We start from the raw sequence: 23705 nt of genomic DNA, 5'->3' as shown, positions 1-23705 counted from the left end.
ATCCCAGCAATGCAAGGATAGTTCAATATCCACAAATCAATAATGTGATACCACAACAAAGCAAAGAATAAAATTTGTATGATCCTCTCAATAGATGCAGAAAAAACACTTGACAAGATTCAACATTCATTTATGATCAAAACTCTCAACAGAGTAGGTATAGAAGAAACGTACCTCAACAGAATAAAGGCCATATATGACAAACCCAAAACAAACATCATAATCAATGGTAAAAAGCTTAAAGCTTTTCCTCTAAGATCAAGAACAGGACAAAGAATCGTACTCTCAACAGTTTTATTCAACATAGTGTAAAAAATTCTAGCCACAGCAATGAGACAAGAAAAACAACTAAAAGGCATTCAAATTGGGACAGAGAAAGCAAAACTGTCACTATTTATAGAAGACATGATACTATATACAGAAAACTCTGAAAAACTCCTCCAAAAACTATTAAAACTAATACATGAATTCAATAAAGTTGCAGGATACAAAATTTATATATAAGAAACAGTTGTGTATCTATGAACTAATAACAGACTATCAGAAAGAGAAATCAAGAAAACAGCTTCATTTACTATTGCATAAAAAAGAATAAAATTACTAGGTAAATTTTTAACCAAGGAGGTAACGTCATAGAAATGGTGCCAGTGAGGTGGGCTTCTTGAGTTCTCCCCTGAAAGTTACTACAAATTGAACATCTATAACTCATCAAAGGATTCTATCTGTTCATCACACAGAACAGCTAAAACACATGCACAAAGATTACCTGAAGGTGGGCAAACCGGGCAAGCAGGGGAAGAGGGAAGGGAGAGATGTGGAGATGCGAGCCACATCTGCAGCTGTGGAGACGCAGGGCCCCAGGACGCAGACCACAGATCGCAGCAGCCAGGCTGTGAGCTCTTTTCCTACACCCCATAGTCCTGCCAAGGTATCAGCATATAGGACAGTGGTGCCCAGCATCCCAGGCAGAGACCTCAACTGAGAACTGCTCTCTTGATCAGACAGAAAACAAAGAAAACAACATACCTAGACCCTTCCTCCCCATTCTCCCATAGCTCTCCTTACCCCTGCCCTTCCAGAGATTTAAGCTAGTCCCAGAATGGGAAAAAGGAGTAGTGTCAGATTACAGAGGAGCTGCAGCCCTCAAGAACTGGAAAGAGCCCATTTGTAGCTGTGACCTAGGGAAGAGGCTGGGATGAGTGTGACACTGGCGGGCTAGCCAGGGAGACAAAGGCGACTGCCTACCCAGCCCCCACCTTTTCTGGATGGCTCCTGGCAGGACAATTAGAAATATGGAGACACATACAGATGTCAGCAGCAGGTGGCAGAGGCAGCCCTGGGCTTTCAGAAGCTCAGAAATCTCATGCCCTCCACACCGCCTGATGGAAAAAGTGCCTTAAGACCCAGGAGACCTGCGCACATGGAAGAACCCCCCTCCCAGTTGCTGGCTGTGGTGCTTTCAGTGTGCATTTGTGCAGGCAAGAGCAGAAAATGCACTGACTTTGTAAAACTTCACAACCACACCGCATAGCCCCACCCATCAAGGACTGCATTGCCAGAGTCACCCTGGATGCCAGGTGGCCAGCTCTGTCTCCATAAAACACAGGGGAGTTTTTGTACAGCACAGAACATCCTGGAGATAGCTTCGTAGACTTAAGCCAAGACTGGTACTGTTTATTTTTTATTTTTTAATTATTATCATTTATATATATATACGTGTGTATGCGTGTGTGTATCTAAGAAACAATAATATATATATTCCCCTTATTTTGTTCTTTTCTTTTTCCTTTTTCTTGCTGTAATTTTCCTCCTTCTTTTCATTTTTCTGCATTGACTATTTCTTTTTGGTGTTGCTATTTTTTTTTTGTTTTTTTTTGCTGTTGTGTTTGTATTTTTGATATTTTTTTGTGTGTTGAGTGCTGGTTGTTGGTTGTTTTCATATGTGAGCATACTTGTTTTTTGTTGTCATTGTTGTTGTAGTCATTGTTGCACTTGTTGGTTTGTTTTGTTCTGAAATTGCTAGGCATGAGGACCAAGCCTAAGAGTCACAAGAATCAACACGCCCAGAGGCCAACTCCAGACCATACCAGAGCATTGCCAGGTTTGACCTACAAGTGACACACCCAAAGGGATTTCTCTACAGGCACAAGAGCCCAGAGGGGCCAAGCCTCATACAGCAGCTCATACACTGAGGGCATAGCCAATTCTCACAGCTAGTCAGCCTGGGAGTCAATCCCACCTACTGACAAGCCAAAAGTAATTAAACCTCAACTTCAACAGGAGAATATACACAACACAAGGGACAACTCAGGAACACATGAACGGGAGAATAGTGAGACTGTGCAATTCAAATATAAAGGACACATACTACATAAGTCCACCCAGGAAAGACTAAGAGACCTAGGGGATCTACCTAATACATCAAAGCAAACACAGTCAGCCTGAATGAGGAAATAAAGAAACATGTCTTGAATAAAAGAACAAAAAAATCCTCCAGAATTGGAACTAAATGAAATAGAGGTAACCAACCTAACAGAGACAAAGTTTAGAACACTGATTATAAGAATGTTTAAGGAACTTAATGAGAATGTAAAGAAAAATACAGAAATCATTAAAAAAAACAACTTAACCAGTTAGAACTAAAAAAATACAATAACTGAAATAAAGAACACATTCGAAGGAGTTACCAGCAGATTTGATGAAACAGAGGATCAAATCACCAATTTAGAAGACAAGGTAGCAGAAATCACCCAATCAAAACAACAAAAAGGAAAAAGAATTAAAAAAAGTTTAATAGTTTAAGAGACCTGTGGGATAACATCAAATGCAACATTTGCATCATAGGAATACCAGAAGGAAAAGAGAGAGAACAAGGAATCGAGAACATATTTGAAGTAATAATGACCGAAAACTTCCCTAACCTGGTGAAGGAAATTGACATACAAACCCAGGAAGTGCAGATAATTCTAACCAAATGAACCCACAGGCCACACCAAGACATATAGTTAAAATGGCAAAGGTTAAAGACAAGGAGAGAATCCTAAACCCAGCGAGAGACAGACAGTGAGTTCCTTACAAGGATACTCCCATTAGACTATCAGCGGACTTTTCTACAGAAACTTTGCAGGCCAGAAAGGAGGGGCATGAGGTATTCAAAGTGATGAAAAAAAAGTCCTACAACCCAGATAGCTTTATCCACCAAGGCTATCATTTAAAATTGAAGGAGAGATAAAGAGTTTCCCAAAAAAGAAAAAGCTAAGGGAATTCATTACCACCAAGCAAACATTGCAGGAAATGTTGAAAGGGCTTCTTTAAGCAGAGGAAAGATGAAACAACCTAACTAATGAAGACCAGAGATACAAATAACAAAATGGCAATAACTACATACCTATCAATAATGACTTTAAAGGTAAATGGATTAAATGCTCCAACCAGATAGACGTCATCAAAATGGCGCCTTGAGGTGAGCCTCTGTAAATCTCCGCTGGAATTTACAACTAATCAAACAACAATAACTCCACAAAAGACTCCCTGCACAGAAGATAGACAGGCAGGCAAGACGAAGAGGCCCACTACTGAATTCCTCCAAAGGCGGGAGAATCGCGCAAGCGGGGGAGGAGGGAAGGGAAAAGTGCAGAGACGGAGCCCTGTGGGCACAGAATGCAGACCTAGCTCAGTGCTCCAAGCTCGCTGCATCCTGGAACTAACGCAGCTGTGAGAGAGGGAAGAATTTGAACTGCTCGGGCTCCGCTTATGGTCCAGAGGGCTGAGGGGGCAGCATATTACACGGCTGAACCCAACGCTCACGGCAGAGACGTTGGAAAAAAGAATGAGGGAAGAAGGCTGAAAACGGTGGGTTAAACCCTCACTGCCAAGAGGAGAATGGAAGCCTTAGGCACTGAGACTAGCCGCGCCCTCCCCAGCCTCCCAGAGCTCGCCCCGCCACCACCTGCCCAGTGCTAGAAATGGAACAGTAGCAGTGTCAGATCAAAAGAACAGAATATTTGTTGTTCTGAGAACTGTGGACCACAAACACAAATTCGCAGCCCAACTAGTTCCGGCAAAGGAGGGAAGTGGGATCGGCTGTGGTGGTGGTCGCCGCCACTGCTCTGGGCCACCTCTAACAACTTACCCTGCCACTGGCCCCACCTATCTGGGCGGATAACTGCAGGAGTAAACAGAACTGCTGAAACATAGGGGCTCTGAATCTGGTGCAGGAAGAGCTTTGGAACTTCAAAATTTCTTGGCATACCCACAGGAATGAGGTGCCCTATGACCCAGGCAAACTGTTAACAGAGGAGAAACCCATCTTCCAGGGAATCCCCTCATTGTGTGAGAAGCTGGAATAGTGCAGAGAAAACCTAGCACTACTGTGTGAGAGGGGAAAAAAAGGCTGCAATCAGAGAGAAAATAAAACATGCTACCAAGTATTGGAAAACAAAAGAAAGACCTCTTCCTATCAACCTTTTGCAGAAGCCACTCCTGTAGATGTCTAGGAAGAGAAATAATAAATCAGTAATTTCCATGAATAACCAAGGCAACAAGATAGCTCAAAAAGAAAGTGAAAAGTTTCCAGAAAAGGAACTTAAACATATGGAAATATGTGACTTAAATGACAGAGAATTCAAGATTGCAGTTCTGAAAAAACTCAACGAGATGCAAGAAAACACAGAAACGCAATTTAATGAACTCAGAAACACAATCAAAGAACAACATGAGCATTTTACGAAAGAGGTTGAAATTTTTAAAAAGAACCAAAGAGAATTTCTGGAGATTCAGAACTCAATAGAAGAAATTAAGAATGAAATAACCAGCTTAGATAGTACAGTTGACCAGATGGAGGAAAGAATCAGTGACATCCAAGATAGAAACCTGGAAATTACAAAGATGGAAGAAGAAAGAGACTTGACACTTAAAACAAATACAGAACTCTACAAGAACTTTCTGACTCTATCAGAAAGAGCAATATAAGAATAATGTGCATACCAGAAGGAGAAGAAAGAGAGAAGGAAACAGAGAATATATTCAAATAAATTGTAGATGAGAACTTGCCAAACTTGTGGACAGAACTGGATCCTCGACTCCAAGAAGCAAATAGAACACTTAATTACCTCAATCCCAAAAGCATATTGTATTGAAGCTGTCTAAAATCAACGACAAAGAAAGAATCCTCAAGGCAGGCAGGGAAAAGAAGACATTAACCTATAAAGGAAAGCCCATTAGATTATCATCAGATTTTTCGGCAGGAACTCTACAAGCCAGGAGGGAGTGGAATCAAATATTCAAACTGTTGAAAGAGAGAAATCATGAGCCAAAAATAATATATCCAGCAAAGATTACCTTTGGATATGAAGGAGAAAGAAAGACCTTTCTGGACATACAGAAGCTGAGGGAATTTTCTAATACACGACCTGCACTACAAAAAATACTAAAGGAGGCTATTCGACCACCATCAACAGGGAAAATTTTTGGCAACATAAAAAGAGGGAGAGTAAAGACCTGAAACGGAATATGGGAATGGACAAAGTAAGCGTGCTGAAGAAAATGGAATACTCTAAATATCAAACTTTCTTTTACATAAACTTAAGAGTAACCACTCAAAAAAATCCAGAACTGAAATATATACTGTAATAAAAGAAGAAACAAAGGGAAACATCATTGAATACCACCAGAAAGAAATAATAGACAACAACAAAAAGGCAAAGACACAATGGAGACACAGCCTTACCAAAAACTAAAGATAGAATGACAGAAAATGCTCACGCATCAATAATAACCCTAAATGTAACTGGCCTGAACTCACCAATAAAAAGGCACAAAGTAGCAGATTGAATCAGAAACACTAAACCCAACCATATGCTATCTCCAAGAGACACATGTGAGCTACAAGGACAAGCATGGACTCAAAGTGAAAGGGTGGAAATTGACACTCCAAGCAAATGGTACCCAGAGAAAAGCAGGTGTAACCATAATGATATCAGATGAAACAGACTTCAGGGTGAAAAAGATAAGAGACAAAGATGGACATTTCATAATGGTAAAGGGGACTATACAACAAAAAGACATAACAGTCATCAATATTTATGCCCCCAATCAGGGAGCACCAAAATATACCAAGCAACTACTAACAGAACTAAAGGGAGAAATTGACCAAAACACAATTATACTAGGGGACTTAAATACATCATTGACAGCTATGGATAGATCAACCAAACAGAAAATAAATAACGAAATAGCAGCCCTAAATGACACATTAGATGAAATCGACATAATTGACATATATAGAGCACTTCATCCTAAAACAACAGACTGTACATTCTTTTCGAGTATGCATGGAACATTCTCAAGGATAGAAAATATATTGGCACATAAAATCAGCCTCAGCAAATTTAAGAAGATTGAAATCAAACCAAACATATTCTCTGATCAGAAGGCTTTGAAATTGGATAGCAACTGCAAAAGGAAAGCAGGAAAAAACACAAATACATGGAGATTAAACCACATATTTTTAAAGAACGACTGGGTCAAAGAAGAAATTAGAGGAGAGATCAAAAGATACATAGAAACAAATGACAATGAAAATACATCCTACCAAAATTTTTGGGATGTGGCAAAAGCAGTTTTAAGAGGAAATTTTATGTCATTACAGGCCTATCTCAAGAAGAAAGAAAAATCCCAAATAAATAACCTCATGTTACACCTCAAAGAACTAGAAAAAGAAGAACAAGTGAAACCCAAGGTCAGCAGAAGAAAGGACATAACAAAAATCAGAGCAGAACTAAATGAAATAGAGAACAAAAAGACAATAGAAAAAATTAATATGACAAAGAGCTGGTTCTTTGAAACGATTAACAAAATCGACACACCCTTGGATAGACTCACTAAGATAAAAAGAGAGAAGACACTAATTAACAAAATCAGAAATGAAAAAGGGGAAGTTATCACGGATGCCACAGAAATACAAAGGATCATCCAAGAACACTATGAAGAACTATATGCCACCAAATTCAATAACGTAGAAGAAATTGACAAGTTTTTAAAAACATATAGCCTTCCAAGTCTGAACCATGAAGAACTGGAAAATATAAACAGACCAATCACCAGTAACGAAATTGAATCAGTCATCGAAAACCTTCCCAAAAGGAAAAGTCCGGGACCAGATGTATTCACTAGTGAATTCTACACAACCTTCAAAAGGATCTAATACCAATCCTGCTCAAACTCTTCCAAAAAATTGAAGAAGAGATAGTACTCCCTAACTCATTTTATGAGGCCAACATTACCCTGATACCAAAACCTGGTAAGGACAACACAAAAAAAACGTACTACAGACCAATTTCTCTGATGAGTACTGATGCAAAAATCCTAAACAAAATTTTAGCAAATCTAATACAATAATGCATTAAAAAGATTATTCACCATGACCAAGTGGGGTTCATCCTTGGGGCACAAGGATGGTTCAACATCTGCAAATCCATCAATGTGATACATCACATAAACAAAATAAAGGAAAAAATCATATGGTTATATCAATTGATGCAGAAAAAGCATTTGACAACATACAAATCCATTTATGATTAAAACACTTAATAAATTAGGTATAGAAAAAAAACACCTTAAAATAATAAAGACCATATATGACAAGCCCTCAGCTAATCTCATATTTAATGGTGAAAAAATGAAGCCCTTTGCTCTACATTCAGGAACACGACAGGGCTGTCTCCTATCACCTCTGCTTTTCAACATAGTGTTGGAAGTCCTCGCCAGAGCAATCAGGCAAGAGAAATAAATAAAAAGCATCCAAATTGGGAATAAAGAAGTTAAATTATCACTCTTTGCAGATGACATGATGCATTAAGAAAACCCTAAAGACTCCACCAAAAAGCTATTAGAAACAATCAACGAATACATGAAAGTTGCTGGCTACAAAATCAACGTACAAAAGTCCATTGCATTCCTATATACTAACAATAAAATCTCAGAAAAAGAAATACGAAAAACAATTCCTTTTCCATTGCAGCAAAAAGAATAAAATAACTAGGAATAAACTTAACTAAGGATGTGAAGGACCTATGTGCTGATAACTGTAAGACATTTTTGAAAGAAATTGAAGAAGACACAAAGAAATGGAAAGACATTCCATGCTCATGGATTGGAAGAATCAACATAATTAAAATGGCCATAGTTATTACCAAAAGCAATATACAGATTTAATGCAATCCCCATCAAAATCCCAATGACATTTTTTAAAGAAATAGAACAAAAAATCTTCAGATTTGTTTGGAACCACAAAAGACCCCGAATTGCCAAAGCAATCTTAAGAAAAAAGAACAATACTGGAGGTATCACACTCCGTGACTTTAGCTTGTACTACAGGGCTACGATAATAAAACAGCATGGTATTGGCAGAAAAACAGACACAGAGACCAATGGAAAAGAATTGAGAACCTAGAAATTAAACCACATAAATATGGACAGATAATTTTTGACAAAAAGCTAAAAACATACAATGGAGGAAGGACAGACTCTTCAACAAATGTTGCTGGTTGAATTGGATAGCCACGTAAAAAAAAAAAATACTGGACTGTTATCTGTTGCCATATACCAAAATTAATTCAAACTGGATCAAAGACTTAAGCATAAGACCTGACACAATAAACTGCATAGAAGAAAACATAGGTACTAAACTTATGGACCTTGGGTTCAAAGAGCATTTTATGAATTTGATTCCAAAGGCAATGGAAGTAAAACCTAAAATAAACGAATGGGACTATATGAAATTTAAAAGCTTCTACACAGCAAAAGAAACCATCAACAAAACAAAGAGGCAACTGACTGAATGAGAGAAGATTTTTGCAAACAGTGCCTCCGATAAGGGTCTAATATCCAAAATATACAAGGAACTCATGAAACTCAACAACAAAAAACAAACAACCCAATTGAAAAATGGGCGCAGGACCTGAAGAGACATTTCTCCAAAGGGGACATACAAATGGCAAATAAACATATGAAAAAATGCTCAACATCACTAATCATCAGAGAAATGCAAATAAAAACCACAGTGAAATATCACCTCACCCCTGTTGGAATGGCTATCATCAACAAGACAAATAGTAACAAGTATTGGAGAGGCTGTGAAGAAAAAGGAGCCCTCATATACTGTTGGTGGGAATGCAGACTGGTGCAGCCATTATGGAAGGCAGTGTGGATGTTCCTCAAAAAATTACGAATAGAATTACGATATGACCCAGCAATCCCTCTCCTGGGTATCTACCCAAAAAATCTGAAAACATTTATCCCTAAAGACACACGTGCTCCAATGTTCATTGCAGCTTTGTTTACAGTGGCCAAGACATGGAAAAAACCATAATTTCTTTCGAGGGATGAATGGATAAAGAAGTTGTGGTGTTAATGCTAAGTGAAATAAGTCAGACAGAAAAAGCAGAGAACCCTATGATTTCACTGATATGTGGTATATAAACCAAAAAGAACAAGACAAACAAATGAGAAACAAAAACTCATAGACACAGACAATAATTTAGTGGTTACCAGAGGGTAAGGGGGTAGGGGGTGGGTGATGAGGGTAAAGTGGATCAAATATATGGTGATGGAAGGAGAACTGACTCTGGGTGGTGAACGCACAATGGGATTTATACACAATGTAATACAGAATTGTACACTTGAAATCTATGTAAATTTACTAACAATTGTCACCCCAATAAATTTAATTAAAAAAAAAAGAAGTTGTGGTGTATATACACAATGGAATACTATTCGGCGGTAAGAATGGATGATATAAGGACATTTGTGACAACATGGATGGATCTTGAGAGTATAATGCTAAGCGAAATAAGTCAGACAGAAAAAGCAGAGAACCCTATGATTTCACTGATATGTGGTATGTAAACCAGAAACAACAAAAGAACAAGACAAACAAATGAGAAACAAAAACTCATAGTCACCGACAATAGTTTTTTTGGTTACCAGAGGGTAAAGCGGGGGTGGTGGGTGGAAGATGAGGGTAAGGGGCATCAAATATATGGTGATAGAAGGTGAACTTAATCTGGGTGGTGAACACACAATGGGATTTATAGATGATGTAATACAGAATTGTACACCTGAAATGTATCTAATTTTACTAACAAATGTTGCTGCAATAAATTAAGAAAAAAAAAGTAAAAGAAAAAGCCATCCTACTGAATGGGCGAAATTATTTGTCAATGATACATCTGATACAGACTTAATATCCAAAATTTATACAAAACTCCCTCAACTCAACACCAAAAAACAAACAACCCAATGTAAAAATGGGCAGAGAACATGAAGAGATACGTTTCTAAAGAGGACAGACAAGTGGCCAACAGACCACTATGGCCAACAGACCACTATGAAAAAATGTTCAACCCTGCTAATCATTAGAGAAATTTAAGTAAAAACCACAACGAGATACCACCTCACTCCGGTCAGAATGGCTATCATCCATACAGCAACAAACAACAAGTGCTGGCAAGAATATGACGAAAAGGAAATCTTCGTGCTCTGTTGGTGGGATTGCAGATTGGTGAAGTCAGTATGGAAATCAGTATGGAGTTACTCAAAAAACTGGAAATGCAACTACCTTTGACCCAGCAATTCCATTCTTAGGTATATATCCAGAGAAATCCAAAATGCTAATTCAAAAAGTTTATGCATCCTTATGCTTATTGCAGTGCTATTCACAATAGCCAACCATGGAAACAACCAAAATGCACCTTGGTAGATGACTGGATTAAGAAAATGGTACATTCATACAATGTGGTATTACTCAGCCATAAAGAAGAATGAAATCTTACCATTTGCAATGACATGGATGGACCTAGAGAACATTATGCTAAGTGAAATAAGTCAGACAGAGAAAGACAAATACCATATCATTTCACTTATATGTGGAATCTAAAGAATAGAATAAATGAATGAACTGACCAGAAACTGTTTCAGAGATATAGAGAAAAACTGAGTGTTGCTAGATGGGAGGGTGGGTATGAGAAAGAAGGTGAAGGGATTAGAACGCACACATTTGCAACCATGAGATTGACACAGGGATATGAAAGACAGTTTGGGGAACATACTCAACAATGTTGTACAGATTTTTATGGTATCTGACGGATCCTTGTCTTATTAGGGAGATCACTTCAGGGACAGTGTAGATGCCTGACCACTGCACTGTACACCTGAAGCTGAAGCTGAATAACAATGAATGCCAACTATAATTTATATATTATATCTATGTATATATATATATATATAATTTATATATTATATGTATATATATACATACATATATATGGGCACAATATATATGAACAACATATATATATATGGACACAGGATGTGGAGTACAGTGTAGGGAATAGAGTCAATGGAATTGTAACAGCTACACGATGTCAGAGGGGTAGTAGATTGGGGGAGGTGGTTATCACTTTGTGAGGGGTTTAAAGGTCTAACTATTACATTGTTTTGTACACCTGAAACTAATTTAAAAACAAAAAGAAAAAAATTTAACCAAGGAGGTGAAATACATTCTCTGAACACTACAGAATATTGATGGAAGAAATTGAAGAAGGCACAAATAAATAGAAAGATATACCATGTTCATAGATTGGAAATAATATCATTAAAATGTCCATACTACCCAAAGCAATTTACAGACTCAATACATTCCTTATCAAAATATGAGGTGTGCCCCAAAATATGGTGAATGTTTAAATTTAATAATATTTATTACAGTAAGATACATTGCCATTAATTCCCCTCAAAATACTTCCCTTTGCTTCAAACACACTTATCTCATCATTTTTGCCACTTTTTGAAGCAGTTCTGGAAGACCTCTGAGTGTCCGATGAGTGTCTTTAGTTGCACTGTTGTGGCTGCCTCAGTGTTCTGAATTGATTCAAAACATTTACCTTTCATGATCATTTTTGGAGAAAAGCCACACTTTGGAGAAGAGCCAGAAGTCACACGGTGCCAGATCACATGGTGAATAAGGTGGATGAGGACACACTGTAATGTTTTTATTTGACAGAAATTGCCATACCAGAAGCGATGTGAGACATGGAGCATTGTCATGATGGAGGATGATACTGTTTGCCCATTTCTCAGGCCATTTTCTATGCACATCATTTCTTAAAAGCTCTAGTAAGCCCTTATAATATTCAGAGTTCACCACAGTATTCCTGGGTACAAACTTAGTTCGCACAATTCCATCAAGGCCAAAAACACAATTAACATCACCTTGATGTTAGCTCTTGATTGACATGCTTTTTTCCTACAAGGAGAACTCGGTGATTTCCACTGAGAACTCTGTACCTCGTCCTCAGGATCATAACCATATGAGTAGACCCAAGCTTCATTTCCCATGATGACATGTCTTAAAGCGCTGGAATCTGAAGCGGCATGATCACACAACTCTAATGAAATGGAAAAAAGCTGTGGCTTTTGCTAGACAGTCAAAATGCATGGAATAAATTTCACACTCACTTGCCTCATGTTTAAATCTGTTGTTGAAATGCTTTGAACAGAACTATAAAAGATGATCCGATCCTCAGAAATTTTCTTAATAGTCAATCACCTGTTTGATCAAATCATTTTGCTTACTCTTTCAACATTCTCTTGGGTTTTTTGATGCTGAAAGACGTCCCAATCTCTCCTCATCTTCAATCAATTCACAACCATTATGAAATCACTCGAACCATTTGTAAACCATTTTCGTGGTTACTGCAGCATCACCATAAACTAATTTTAACATTTCGTGTGTTTTTTAGCATTTTTTTTTTTTTGCAGTTTGAAGTAAAATTTCATCTTAATGCATTGTTCGTGATCCATGATTTATGGCACACTTTAAAATACACCTTCTCTCAACCATAGCTCACACCTGACTAACGGCACTGAAAAAGTTGAAACTTGTCACACACTGTTACTAAAGTTCGATGCTCTACTTCCCCTATTGAAGATCCCATCTTTCCATTGGATGGCACCTGGCAGCAGCATTCACCATATTTTTTTTCAATCATACCTTGTACCTATGACATTTTCCACAGCACTAGAAAAATAATCCTAAAATTTGTATGCAATCACACAAAACCCCAAATAGCTAAAGCAATCTTGAGAAACAAAAACAAAGTTGGAGGTATCCTGCTTCCTGATTTCAAACTATACTGCAAAGCTCTGTAGTAATCATAGCACAAAAACAGGCATATAGGTCAATAGAACAACATAGAGAGTCCAGAAATAAACCCATGCTTATGTGGCCAATTGATGTATGACAAAGGAGGCAAAAATATACAATGGAGAAAAGACAGTCTCTTCAATAAATGATGTTGGGAAAACTGGACAGCTACATGCAAAAAAAAAAAATGAAACTGGACCACTTTCTTACATCATTTACAAAATTAAGTTAAAAATGGATAAAGAGTTAAATGTAGGACCAGGAACTATAAAACTCCTGGAAGAAAATATAGGCAATAAACGTTTTGATATCAGGCTAATAAATATTTTTTGGATAGTCTCCCCAGGCAAAGACAAAAATAAAAAGGGAACTACATCAAATTAAGCTTTTGCACAGCAAAGAAAACCATTAACAAAATGAAAAGGTAGAAGATATTTACAAATGATATATCTAATAAGGGGTTAATATCTAAAATGTATAAAGAAATCATACAACTCAATATAAAAAACACCTCAATTAAAAAATGGACAGAGGACATGAATAGCCATTTTTCCAAAAAGGAAATAGAGATGAACAACAGACAAATAAAAAAAACTCAACATCACTAATCATCAGGGAAATGAATATCAAAATCACAATGAGATATTACTTCACATTTACTAGACAGACTACTATCAAAAAGACAACAAATAGTATATGTTGGAGAGGATGTGGAGAACAGGGAACCCTTATACACTGTTGGTGGGATTGTAAATTGGTGTAGCCACTGTAAAACACAGTATGGAGGTTCCTCAAAAAACTAAAAATAGAAATACTGTATGACCCAGTATTTCCATTTCTGGCTTTCTATCCAAAGAAAACAAAAACACTAAATCAAAAAGATATATGCACCCCTGTGTTCATTGAAACATTATTCAGAACAGCCAAGATATGGAAGCAACCTAGGTATCCATCGATAAGTGAATGGGTAAAGACGATTTTATATATACATATATATAATATTATATATAATATTATATATAAGATATATAATATTAAAAATATATAAATTTACATATATATTTCTATATATATAAATATATAGAAATATATATTAATATATATACATAAAATTTATATATATATATATCTCATTAATAAAACAATAAAATCTTTCCATTTGTGACAACATAGATGAACTAGAGGGTATTACGCTAAATAAAATAAGTCAGGCAAAGAAGGGCAAATACTATATGATTTCACTTATATGTTGAATCTAAAAAACAAAAAATGAACAAACAAAACAGAAACAGACTCACAGATAAAGAGAAAAAAACTGATGGCTGCCAAGGGTAGGGGAATCAGTGGATGGGCAAAAAAGTTGAATAAGAATAAGAGGTAAAAACTTCTAGTTATAAAATAAATAAGTCACAGGGATATAATGTACAGCACATGGAATATAGTCAATAGTATCATAATAAGTTTGCATGGTGACAGATGGTTACTAGATTTATCACAGTGATCACTTTGTAAGATATACAAATGTTTAATAACTATATTGTATACCTGCAACTCACATAAGTTAAGTCCCTCTAACATTCCTTGTAATACTGATTTGTTGGTGATGAACTCCTTTAGCTTTTTCTTGTCTGGGAAGCTCTTTATCTGTCCTTCAATTTTAAAGGATAGCCTCGCTGGGTAAACTACCCTTGGTTGTAGATCCTTGCTTTTCATCACGTTAAATATTTCTTGCCAATCACTTCTGGTCTGCAAAGATTCTGTTGAGACATCAGCTGACAATCATATGGGAGATCCAATATAAGTTACTGTCTGCCTGTCTCTTGCTGCTTTTAGGATTCTCTCTTTGTCTTTAATCTTTGCCGTTTTAATTATAATGTGTCTTGGAGTGGGCCTATTTGGATTCATCTTGCTTGGGACTCTCTGTGCTTTCTGGACTTATATGTCTATTTTTTTGCACCAGGTTAGGGAAGTTTTCAGTCATTGTTTCTTCAGATAGTTCTCAATCCCTTGCTTTTTCTCTTCTCTTCTGGTATCACTATGATGCAAATATTGTTACACTTGACGTTGTTCCAGAGATTTCTTAAACTATCCTTATTTTTCTTGTTGTTGTTGTTGTTCTGAAAGGGTGTTTTCTGCTACCTTGTCTTCCTAATTACTGATTCAATACTCTGCTTCTTCTAGTCTGCTGGTGATTCCTTCTAGTGCATTCTTCATTTCCGTTATTGTAGTCTTCATTTCTGACTGGTTCTTTTTTATAGTTTTTGTATCATTTTTTTTAAATTAATTTTATTGGGGTGACAATTGTTAGTAAATTTACATAGATTTCAGGTGTACAATTCTGTATTACATCGTCTATAAATCCCATTGTGTGTTCACCACCCAAAGTCAGTTCTCCTTCCATCACCATATATTTGATCCCCTTTACCCTCATCACCCACCCCCCACCCCCTTACCCTCTGGTAACCACTAAATTATTGTCTGTGTCTATGAGTTTTTGTTTCTCATTTGTTTGTCTTGTTCTTTTTGGTTTATATACCACATATCAGTGAAATCATAGGGTTCTCTGCTTTTTCTGTCTGACTTATTTCACTTAGCATTATTCTCTCGAGATCCATCCATGTTGTCACAAATGCTCCTATATCATCTTTCCTTAATGCCGAATAGTATTCCATTGTGTATATGTACCACAACTTCTTTATCCATTCATCTATCGAAGGACATTTTGGTTGTTTCCATGTCTTGGCCACCGTAAACAAAGCTGCAATGAACATTGGCGTACACGTGTCTCTACAAAGAAATGCTTTTATATTTTGGGGGTAGATACCCAGGAGAGCGATTGCTGGGTCATATGGTAATTCTATTCGTAATTTCTTGAGGAACCTCCACACTGCCTTCCATAGTGGCTGCACCAGTCTGCATTCCCACCAACAGTGTATGAGAGTTCCTTTTACTCCACAGCCTCTCCAACACTTGTTACTATTTGTTTTGTTGATGAAAGCCATTCTGACTGGGGTGAGGTGATATCTCATTGTGGTTTTCATTTGCATTTCTCTGATGATTAGCGATGTTGAGCATTTTTTCATATGTCTGTTTGCCATTTGTATATCCTCTTTGGAGAAATGTCTCTTCAGGTCCTCTGTCCATTTTTCAATTGGGTTGTTTGTTTTTTTGTTGTTGAGTTTCATGAGTTCCTTGTATATTTTGGATATTAGCCCCTTATCAGAGGAACTGTTTGCGAAAATCTTCTCCCATTCAGTTGGTTCCCTCATTATTTTGTCAATAGTTTCTTTTGCGGTGCAGAAGCTTTTCAGTTTCATATAATCCCATTTGTTTATTTTAGTTTTTACTTCCATTGCCTTTGGAGTCAAATTTATGAAATGCTCTTTGAACCCAAGGTCCATAAGTTTAGTACCTATGTTTTCTTCAATGCAGTTTATTGTGTCAGGTCTTTGATCCATTTTGAATTAATTTTGGTACATGGTGACAGATAGCAGTCCAGTTTCATTCTTTTGCACGTAGCTATCCAATTCTGCCAGCACCATTTATTGAAGAGGCTGTCTTTCGTCCATTGTATGTTTTTAGCTTCTTTGTCAAAAATTATCTGTCCATATTTATGTGGTTTTATTTCCGGGTTCTCAATTCTATTCCATTGGTCTATGTGTCTGTTTTTCCGCCAATACCAAGCTGTTTTGATTATTGTAGCCCTGTAGTACAAGCTAAAGTCAGGCAGTGTGATACCTCCAGTATTGTTCTTTTTTTTTAATATTGCTTTGGCTATTCGGGGTCTTTTGTGGTTCCAAACAAATCTGATGATTTTTTGTTCTATTTCTTTAAAAAATGCCATTGGGATTTTAATGGGGATTGCATTAAATCTGTATATGGCTTTGGGTAAAATGGCCATTTTAACTATGTTGATTCTTCCAATCCATGAGCACGGAATGTCTTTCCATTTCTTTGTGTCTTCTTCAATTTCTTTCAAAAATGTCTTATAGTTTTCAGCATATAAATCCTTCACATCCTTGGTTAAGTTTATTCCTAGGTATTTTATTCTTTTTGCTGCAATTGCAAAAGGAATTGTTTTTTCTATCTCTTTTTCTGAGATTTCATTGTTGGTATATAGGAAAGCAATGGACTTTTGTACGTTGATTTTGTAGCCAGCAACTTTACTATATTCATTGATTGTTTCTAATAGCTTTTTGGTGGAGTCTTTAGGGTTTTCTATGTATAGCATCATGTCATCAGCAAAGAGTGACAATTTAACTTCTTCATTCCCAATTTGGATGCCTTTTATTTCTTTCTCTTGCCTGATAGCTCTGGGGAGGACTTCCAACACTATGTTGAAAAGCAGAGGTGATAGGGGACAACCTTGTCGTGTTCCTGAACGTAGAGCAAAGGGCTTCAGCTTTTCACCATTAATTATGAGGTTAGCTGAGGGCTTGTCGTATATGGCCTTTATTATGTTGAGGTATTTTCCTTCTATACCAATTTTAGTAAGTGTTTTAATCATAAATGGATGTTGTATCTTATCAAATGCTTTTTCTGCATCAATTGATAGAATCATATGATTTTTGTCCTTTATTTTGTTTATGTGATGTATCACATTGATGGATTTGCGAATGTTGAACCATCCTTGTGCCCCGGGGATGAACCCCACTTGGTCGTGATGAATAATCTTTTTAATGCATTGTTGTATTCGATTTGCTAGAATTTTGTTTAGGATTTTAGCATCTGTATTCATCAGAGATATAGGTCTGTAGTTTTCTTTTTTTGTGTTGTCCTTACCAGGTTTTGGTATCAGGGTAATGTTGGCCTCATAAAATGAGTTAGGGAGTACTGACTCTTCTTCAATTTTTTGGAAGAGTTTGAGCAGGATTGGTATTAGATCCTCTTTGAAGGTTTGGTAGAATTCACTGGTGAACCCATCTGGTCCAGGACTTTTGATTTTGGGAAGGTTTTTGATGACTGATTCAATTTTGTTACTGGTGATCGGCCTGTTAAGATTTTCCAATTCTTCATGATTCAGCCTTGGAAGGCTATATGTTTCTAAGAACTTTTCCATTTCTTCTAAGTTATTAAATTTGGTGGCATATAGTCCTTCATAGTATTCTTGGATAATCCTTTGTATTTCTGTGGTGTCCGTGATAACTTCCCCTTTTTCATTTCTGATTCTGTTAATTAGTGTCTTCTCTCTTTTTATCTTAGTGAGTCTAGCCAAGGGTTTGTCGATTTTGTTAATCTTTTCAAAGAACCAGCTTTTTGTCACATTAATTTTTTCTATTGTCTTTTTGTTCTCTATTTCATTTAGTTCTGCTCTGATTTTTGTTATTTCCTTTCTTCTGCTGAGCTTGGGTTTCGCTTGTTCTTCTTTTTCTAGTTTTTTAAGGTGTAACATGAGGTTATTTATTTGGGATTTTTCCTTTTTCTTGAGCTAGGCCTGTAATGATATAAATTTCCCTCTTAAAACTGCTTTTGTGGCATCCCAAAAATTTTGGTAGGATGTATTTTCATTGTCATTTGTTTCTATGTATCTTTTGAGCTCTCCTCTAATTTCTCATTGACCCAGTCGTTCTTTAAAAGTATGTTGTTAAATCTCCATGTATTTGCGTTTATTCCTGCTTTCTTTTTGCAGTTGATATCCAATTTCAAAGCTTTGTGATCAGAGAATATGCTTGGTATGATTTCAATCTTCTTAAATTTGCTGAGGCTGATTTTGTGTTCCAATATATGGTCTATCCTTGAGAATGTTCCATGTACACTAGAAAAGAATGTATAGTCTGATGTTTTAGGATGAAGTGCTCTATATATGTCAATTATGTCCAATTCATCTAATGTGTCATTTAGGGCTGCAATTTCGTTATTTATCTTCTGTTTGGATGATCTATCCATAGCTGTCAATGATGTATTTAAGTCCCCTAGTATAATTGTGTTTTGGTCAATTTCTCCCTTTAGTTCTGTTAGTAGTTGCTTGGTATATTTTGGTGCTCCCTGATTGGGGGCATAAATATTGATGACTGTTATGTCTTCTTGTTGTATAGTCCCCTTTACCATTATGAAATGTCCATCTTTGTCTCTTGTTATCTTTTTCACCCTGAAGTCTGTTTCATCAAAAATCATTATGGCTACACCTGATTTTCTCTGGGTACCATTTGCTTGGAGTGTCAATTTCCACCCTTTCACTTTGAGTCTATGGTTGTCCTTGTAGCTGAGATGTGTCTCTTGTAGGCAGCATATGGTTGAGTTTAGTTTTTTGATCCAATCTGCTACTCTGTGTCTCTTTATTGGTGAGTTCAGTCCATTTACATTTAGGGTGATTATTGATATGTGAGGATTTCCTGTCATTCTGTCTTTAGTTTTCTGGTAAGGCTGTGTCTCCATTGTTTCTTTGCCTTTTTGTTGTTGTCTGTTATTTCTGTGTGGTAGTATTCTATGATGTTTCCCTCTGTTTCTTCTTTTATTACAGTATATATTTCAGATTTGGATGTTTTTTGAGTGGTTACCCTTGAGTTTATGTAAAAGAAAGTTTGATATTTAGAGTATTCCAGTTTCTTCAGTACGCTTACTTTCTCTATTCCCATATTCCAGTTCAGGCCTTTACGCTCCCCCTTTTTATGTTTCGGTTGCCACAAGTTGTCCCTGTTGATGGTGGTCTAATAGCCTCCTTTAGTATTTCTTGTAGTGCAGGTCGTGTATTAGAAAATTCCCTCAGCATCTGGATGTCTGGAAAGGTCTTTATTCCTCCTTCATATCTAAAAGAGATCTTTGCTGGATATATTATTCTTGGCTCATGATTTCTCTCTTTCAATAGTTTGAATATTTGGTTCCATTCCCTCCTAGCTTGTAGAGTTTCTGCTGAAAAATCTGATGATAATCTAATGGGCTTTCCTTTGTAAGTTACCGTCTTCTTTTCCCTGGCTGCCTTCAGGGATTCTTTCTTTGTCATTGATTTTAGACAGCTTCAATACAATGTGCCTTGATGAAGGCCTGTTGGGATTGAGGTAATTAGGTGTTCTATTTGCTTCTTGGATTCGAGGATCCAGTTCTGTCCACAAGTTTGGGAAGTTCTCATCGATGATTTGTTTGAATATATTCTCTGTTCCCTTCCCTCTTTCTTCTCCTTCTGGTATGCCCATTATTCTTATATTGCTCTTTCTGATGGAGTCAGAAAGTTCTTGTAGAGTTCTTTCATTTCTTTTAAGTCTCAAGTCTCTTTTTCCCTCTGTGTAAATTCCAGGTTCCTATCTTCGATGTCACTGATTCTTTCCTCCATCTGGTCAACTCTACTACCTAAGCTGGATATTTTATTGTTAATTTCTTCTATTGAGTTCTTAATCTCCAGAAATTCTATTTGGTTCCTTTTCAAGATTTCAATCTCTTTTGTAAAATGCTCATGGTGTTCTTTGATTGTGTTTCTGAGTTCATTAACCTGCCTTTCTGTGTTTTCTTGCATCTCGTTCAGTTTTTTCAGAATTGTGATCTTGAATTCTCTGTCATTTAAATCACAAATGTCCATATCTCTAAGTTCCTTTTCTGGAGACTTTTCACTTTCTTTCTGAGCTATCTTGTTGCCTTGGTTATTCATGGCAATCACTGATTTACTATTTCTCTTCCTAGACATCTACAGGAGTGTCTTCTGCAACAGGTTGATAGGTATGCGAAGAGCTTTTGGAGTTCCAAAGCTCTTTCTGCACCAGATTCAGAGCCCGTTTGTTTCAGCAGTTCTGTTTACTCCTGCAGGGATCCGCCCAGATAGGTGGGGCCAGGGGCAGGGTGAGTTGTGAGAGGTGGCCCAGAGCAATGGCGGCGACCACCACCACAGCCAGTCCTGCTTCCACAGCTCCCTCCCCTTTGCCGGAACCAGTTGAGCTGCGAATCTGTGTCTGCGGTCCACAGTTCTCAGAGCAGCAAATATTCTGTCCTTTGATCCGACACTGCTACTTTATCGCTTCTAGCACCGGGCAGGTGGGGGCGGGGTTAGCTCTGGGAGGGTAGGGAGGGGGCGGCTAGTCTCCGTGCCTAAGGCTTCCGTTCTCCGATGGGCAGTGAGGGCTTAAACCACCGATTTCAGCCCTCTTCCCTCAGTCTTTGCTCAGAGGTCTGCCGTGAGCGAGCGTTGGGTTCAGCGGTTTTGTATGCTGCCCCCTCAGCCCTGTGGGCCGTAAGCGGAGCCCTAGCAGTCCGAGTCCTTCCCTCTCCCGCAGTTGCGGAAGATCCGGGAGCAGCGGGCTCCGAGCACTGAGCTAGGTCTGCGTCCTGCGCCTGCGCAGCTCCGTCTCCGGACTTCTCCTCTCCCTCCTCCCCCGCTCGCGCTATTCACCCACCTGGAAGTGAATTCAGTAGTCGGCCTCTTCGTCTTGCCTGTCTGCTGTGCAAGGAGTCCTTTGTGGAGTTATTGTTGTCCGATTTGTTGTAACTTCCAGGGGAGCGTTACAGAGGCTCACCTCACGCCGCCATTTTTTTTCCCCTCTTTTGTATCATTTTTTATGCTTGCAATTTCTTTGTTGAAATCCTAAGTTCCTTAAGCATTCTGATAACCATTGTTTTGAATTCTGTATCTGGTAGGTTGCTTGCCTCCAGGTCATTTATTTCTTTTGATGGAGTTTTTTCATTTGCTACGCATTTTTTTTGCTTCCTCATTTTGGCTGCCTCTCTGTGTTTGTTTTTAGGTATTAAGTAGATGTGATATATTTCCCAGTCTTGGCCAGGTGGCCTTATGTAGTAGGTGCTTTGTGGGGCCCTGGCACAGTCTCCCTGATCACTTCTCAATGCTCCAGGTGTGTACCTTGTGTGGATAGTGTGTGCCCTCCTGTTATAGTTGAGCCTTGATTGTTATTTACATATCAGTGGGTGAGATTGACTCTCAACCTGATTGGCTGTGGGGTTTGGCCACATCCACAGCTTATGAGCTATTATATAGGGGGCTTACCACTAAATGGGATTCACCCCAGCAGGCTCTGGTTCCTGTTGAGACCACCCATTGTGCATGCCACTATTCAGCTTAATTGGGTGGTAATCTGCTATGGTCTGAAGCCAACCTCCAAGTATATTCATTCTGGGGACTTTTGGGAGGGGTTTCAGTGCAGGCCCAGGTCAGCCACTACCTATGACCAGTCAGGGACTACCTGGTAGGAGATACAAAGTGATCCACAGTTGTTTGCTGCCTGTGCTACACCTGGAGGTATGTGGAAGAGGCCACACAGCGAACCAAGAACAGGTGCCACCAGTATTGGGCCTGGGGTAGCTCCGCGAAAAGCCAAAACACCCTGAGCCCTGCTGCCACCTGCTGGCTCCCTTAAGGTTCAGCTGCTGATAAAGACTCATGCGGTATGCAAGTAGTGTAAGACAGGGTCTCATGGAGACATGAGAATGGGAAGAGTTGTAGTCACCAAGTTAATGTAGACTCTGGTTTGGTGCCGGTGGTGAGCCTGGAGCTACTCAGCAAAAGTCTCAGAGCACACTGAGGTCAGTGGCTGCCTGCCTGAGACCTGGAGACTCTAATAGTTTTCCAAGAAAGAGTGTAATGCAGGAGGGCTGGCTGCTCACCAAGAAAGTTCCTCCAGTGTTGGTGGAGTTGGGTGGGGAGAGGACCTAGTGGAGCTTACCCAGACCAATTTAGATTTAGATTTTGCCATGGGCATCGGGAGGGAGGGCTCAACACAGGAAAGATGGTGACTGTCCTACAGCCTTTGACCTGAAGCCACATATGTCAGTCTGCCCCATATGTCTCCCACATCCCCCGAATCACCATCCCTCCACCAGAGCCCAGGGTGAGTGCTTGCAAGTGAGTCTGTGTACAGTCCCTTTAAGAGGATGCCTGATATTTCCACAGCCTTCTGTTCCACCTGGATGTTAGGAATCCCCACTGTTTTTCACAGCCAGATGTTGTGGGGTCTTCTCTTCCAGCACTAGTACACTGGGCTAGGGAGTCTAGTGTGGGGTTGGGATATCTCTCTCCTCCAGGGAGAACCTCTGCAGCCAGGATAGCCCTCCTAATTCTCAACTGCCATGCAGAGGTTTGAGACACGTTTCATGTCTCTGCTCCTCCTACCAGTTTCAATATGGCTTCTTCTCTATATCCTTAATTATAAAACTTTTGTTCAGCTAGACTTCAGATGGTTCTCCAGATTGATTGTCCTATACTTTTTTTGTAATTTTAATGTATTCATAGAAGAAAGCAGGTACAGTGTTTATGTACTCTGCCCTCTTGGTTCTCTCCTCCCCAGCCCTTTTTTTAAAAGAGAAAGGATGTGAAACTGTAAACTTCTACACTCATTGCACGTAAACTGATGAAGTATCTATTTCTAATACTTAACTTGTGATGAGTACAACAGTTGAAAAACTAATTGCTATAGTAGGCACTGAGCTGTTCACAAAAATGTAGACAGCTAGAACGGAAACTCTGATGTCTAGCCAGTCCAGGAGCCCAGGCAGAATGAGTCTTGAAATGCAGTGGAATTATTTGGCGGTAGTAAAGATTCATAGTCCACAGTCATGGAAATATGCA

The 23705-nt window shown here is 38.3% G+C and overlaps 1 protein-coding gene across 1 annotated transcript in view; it reads right to left on the bottom strand.

The window, feature by feature from the left end:
* The window catches only part of CDH17 (cadherin 17), a gene marked incomplete at both ends in the record, with an annotated part of 135961 nt that overhangs the window by 5602 nt on the left and 106654 nt on the right, over positions 1 to 23705 (bottom strand). The window lies entirely within an intron of this gene.

The sequence above is a fragment of the Rhinolophus hipposideros genome, assembly GCF_964194185.1.
Source record: "Rhinolophus hipposideros genome assembly, chromosome: 13".
Classification (NCBI taxonomy): domain Eukaryota; kingdom Metazoa; phylum Chordata; class Mammalia; order Chiroptera; family Rhinolophidae; genus Rhinolophus; species Rhinolophus hipposideros.
The sequence above is the reverse complement of the archived record's forward strand: the minus strand, read 5'-3'. Positions and strand labels throughout refer to the sequence as shown.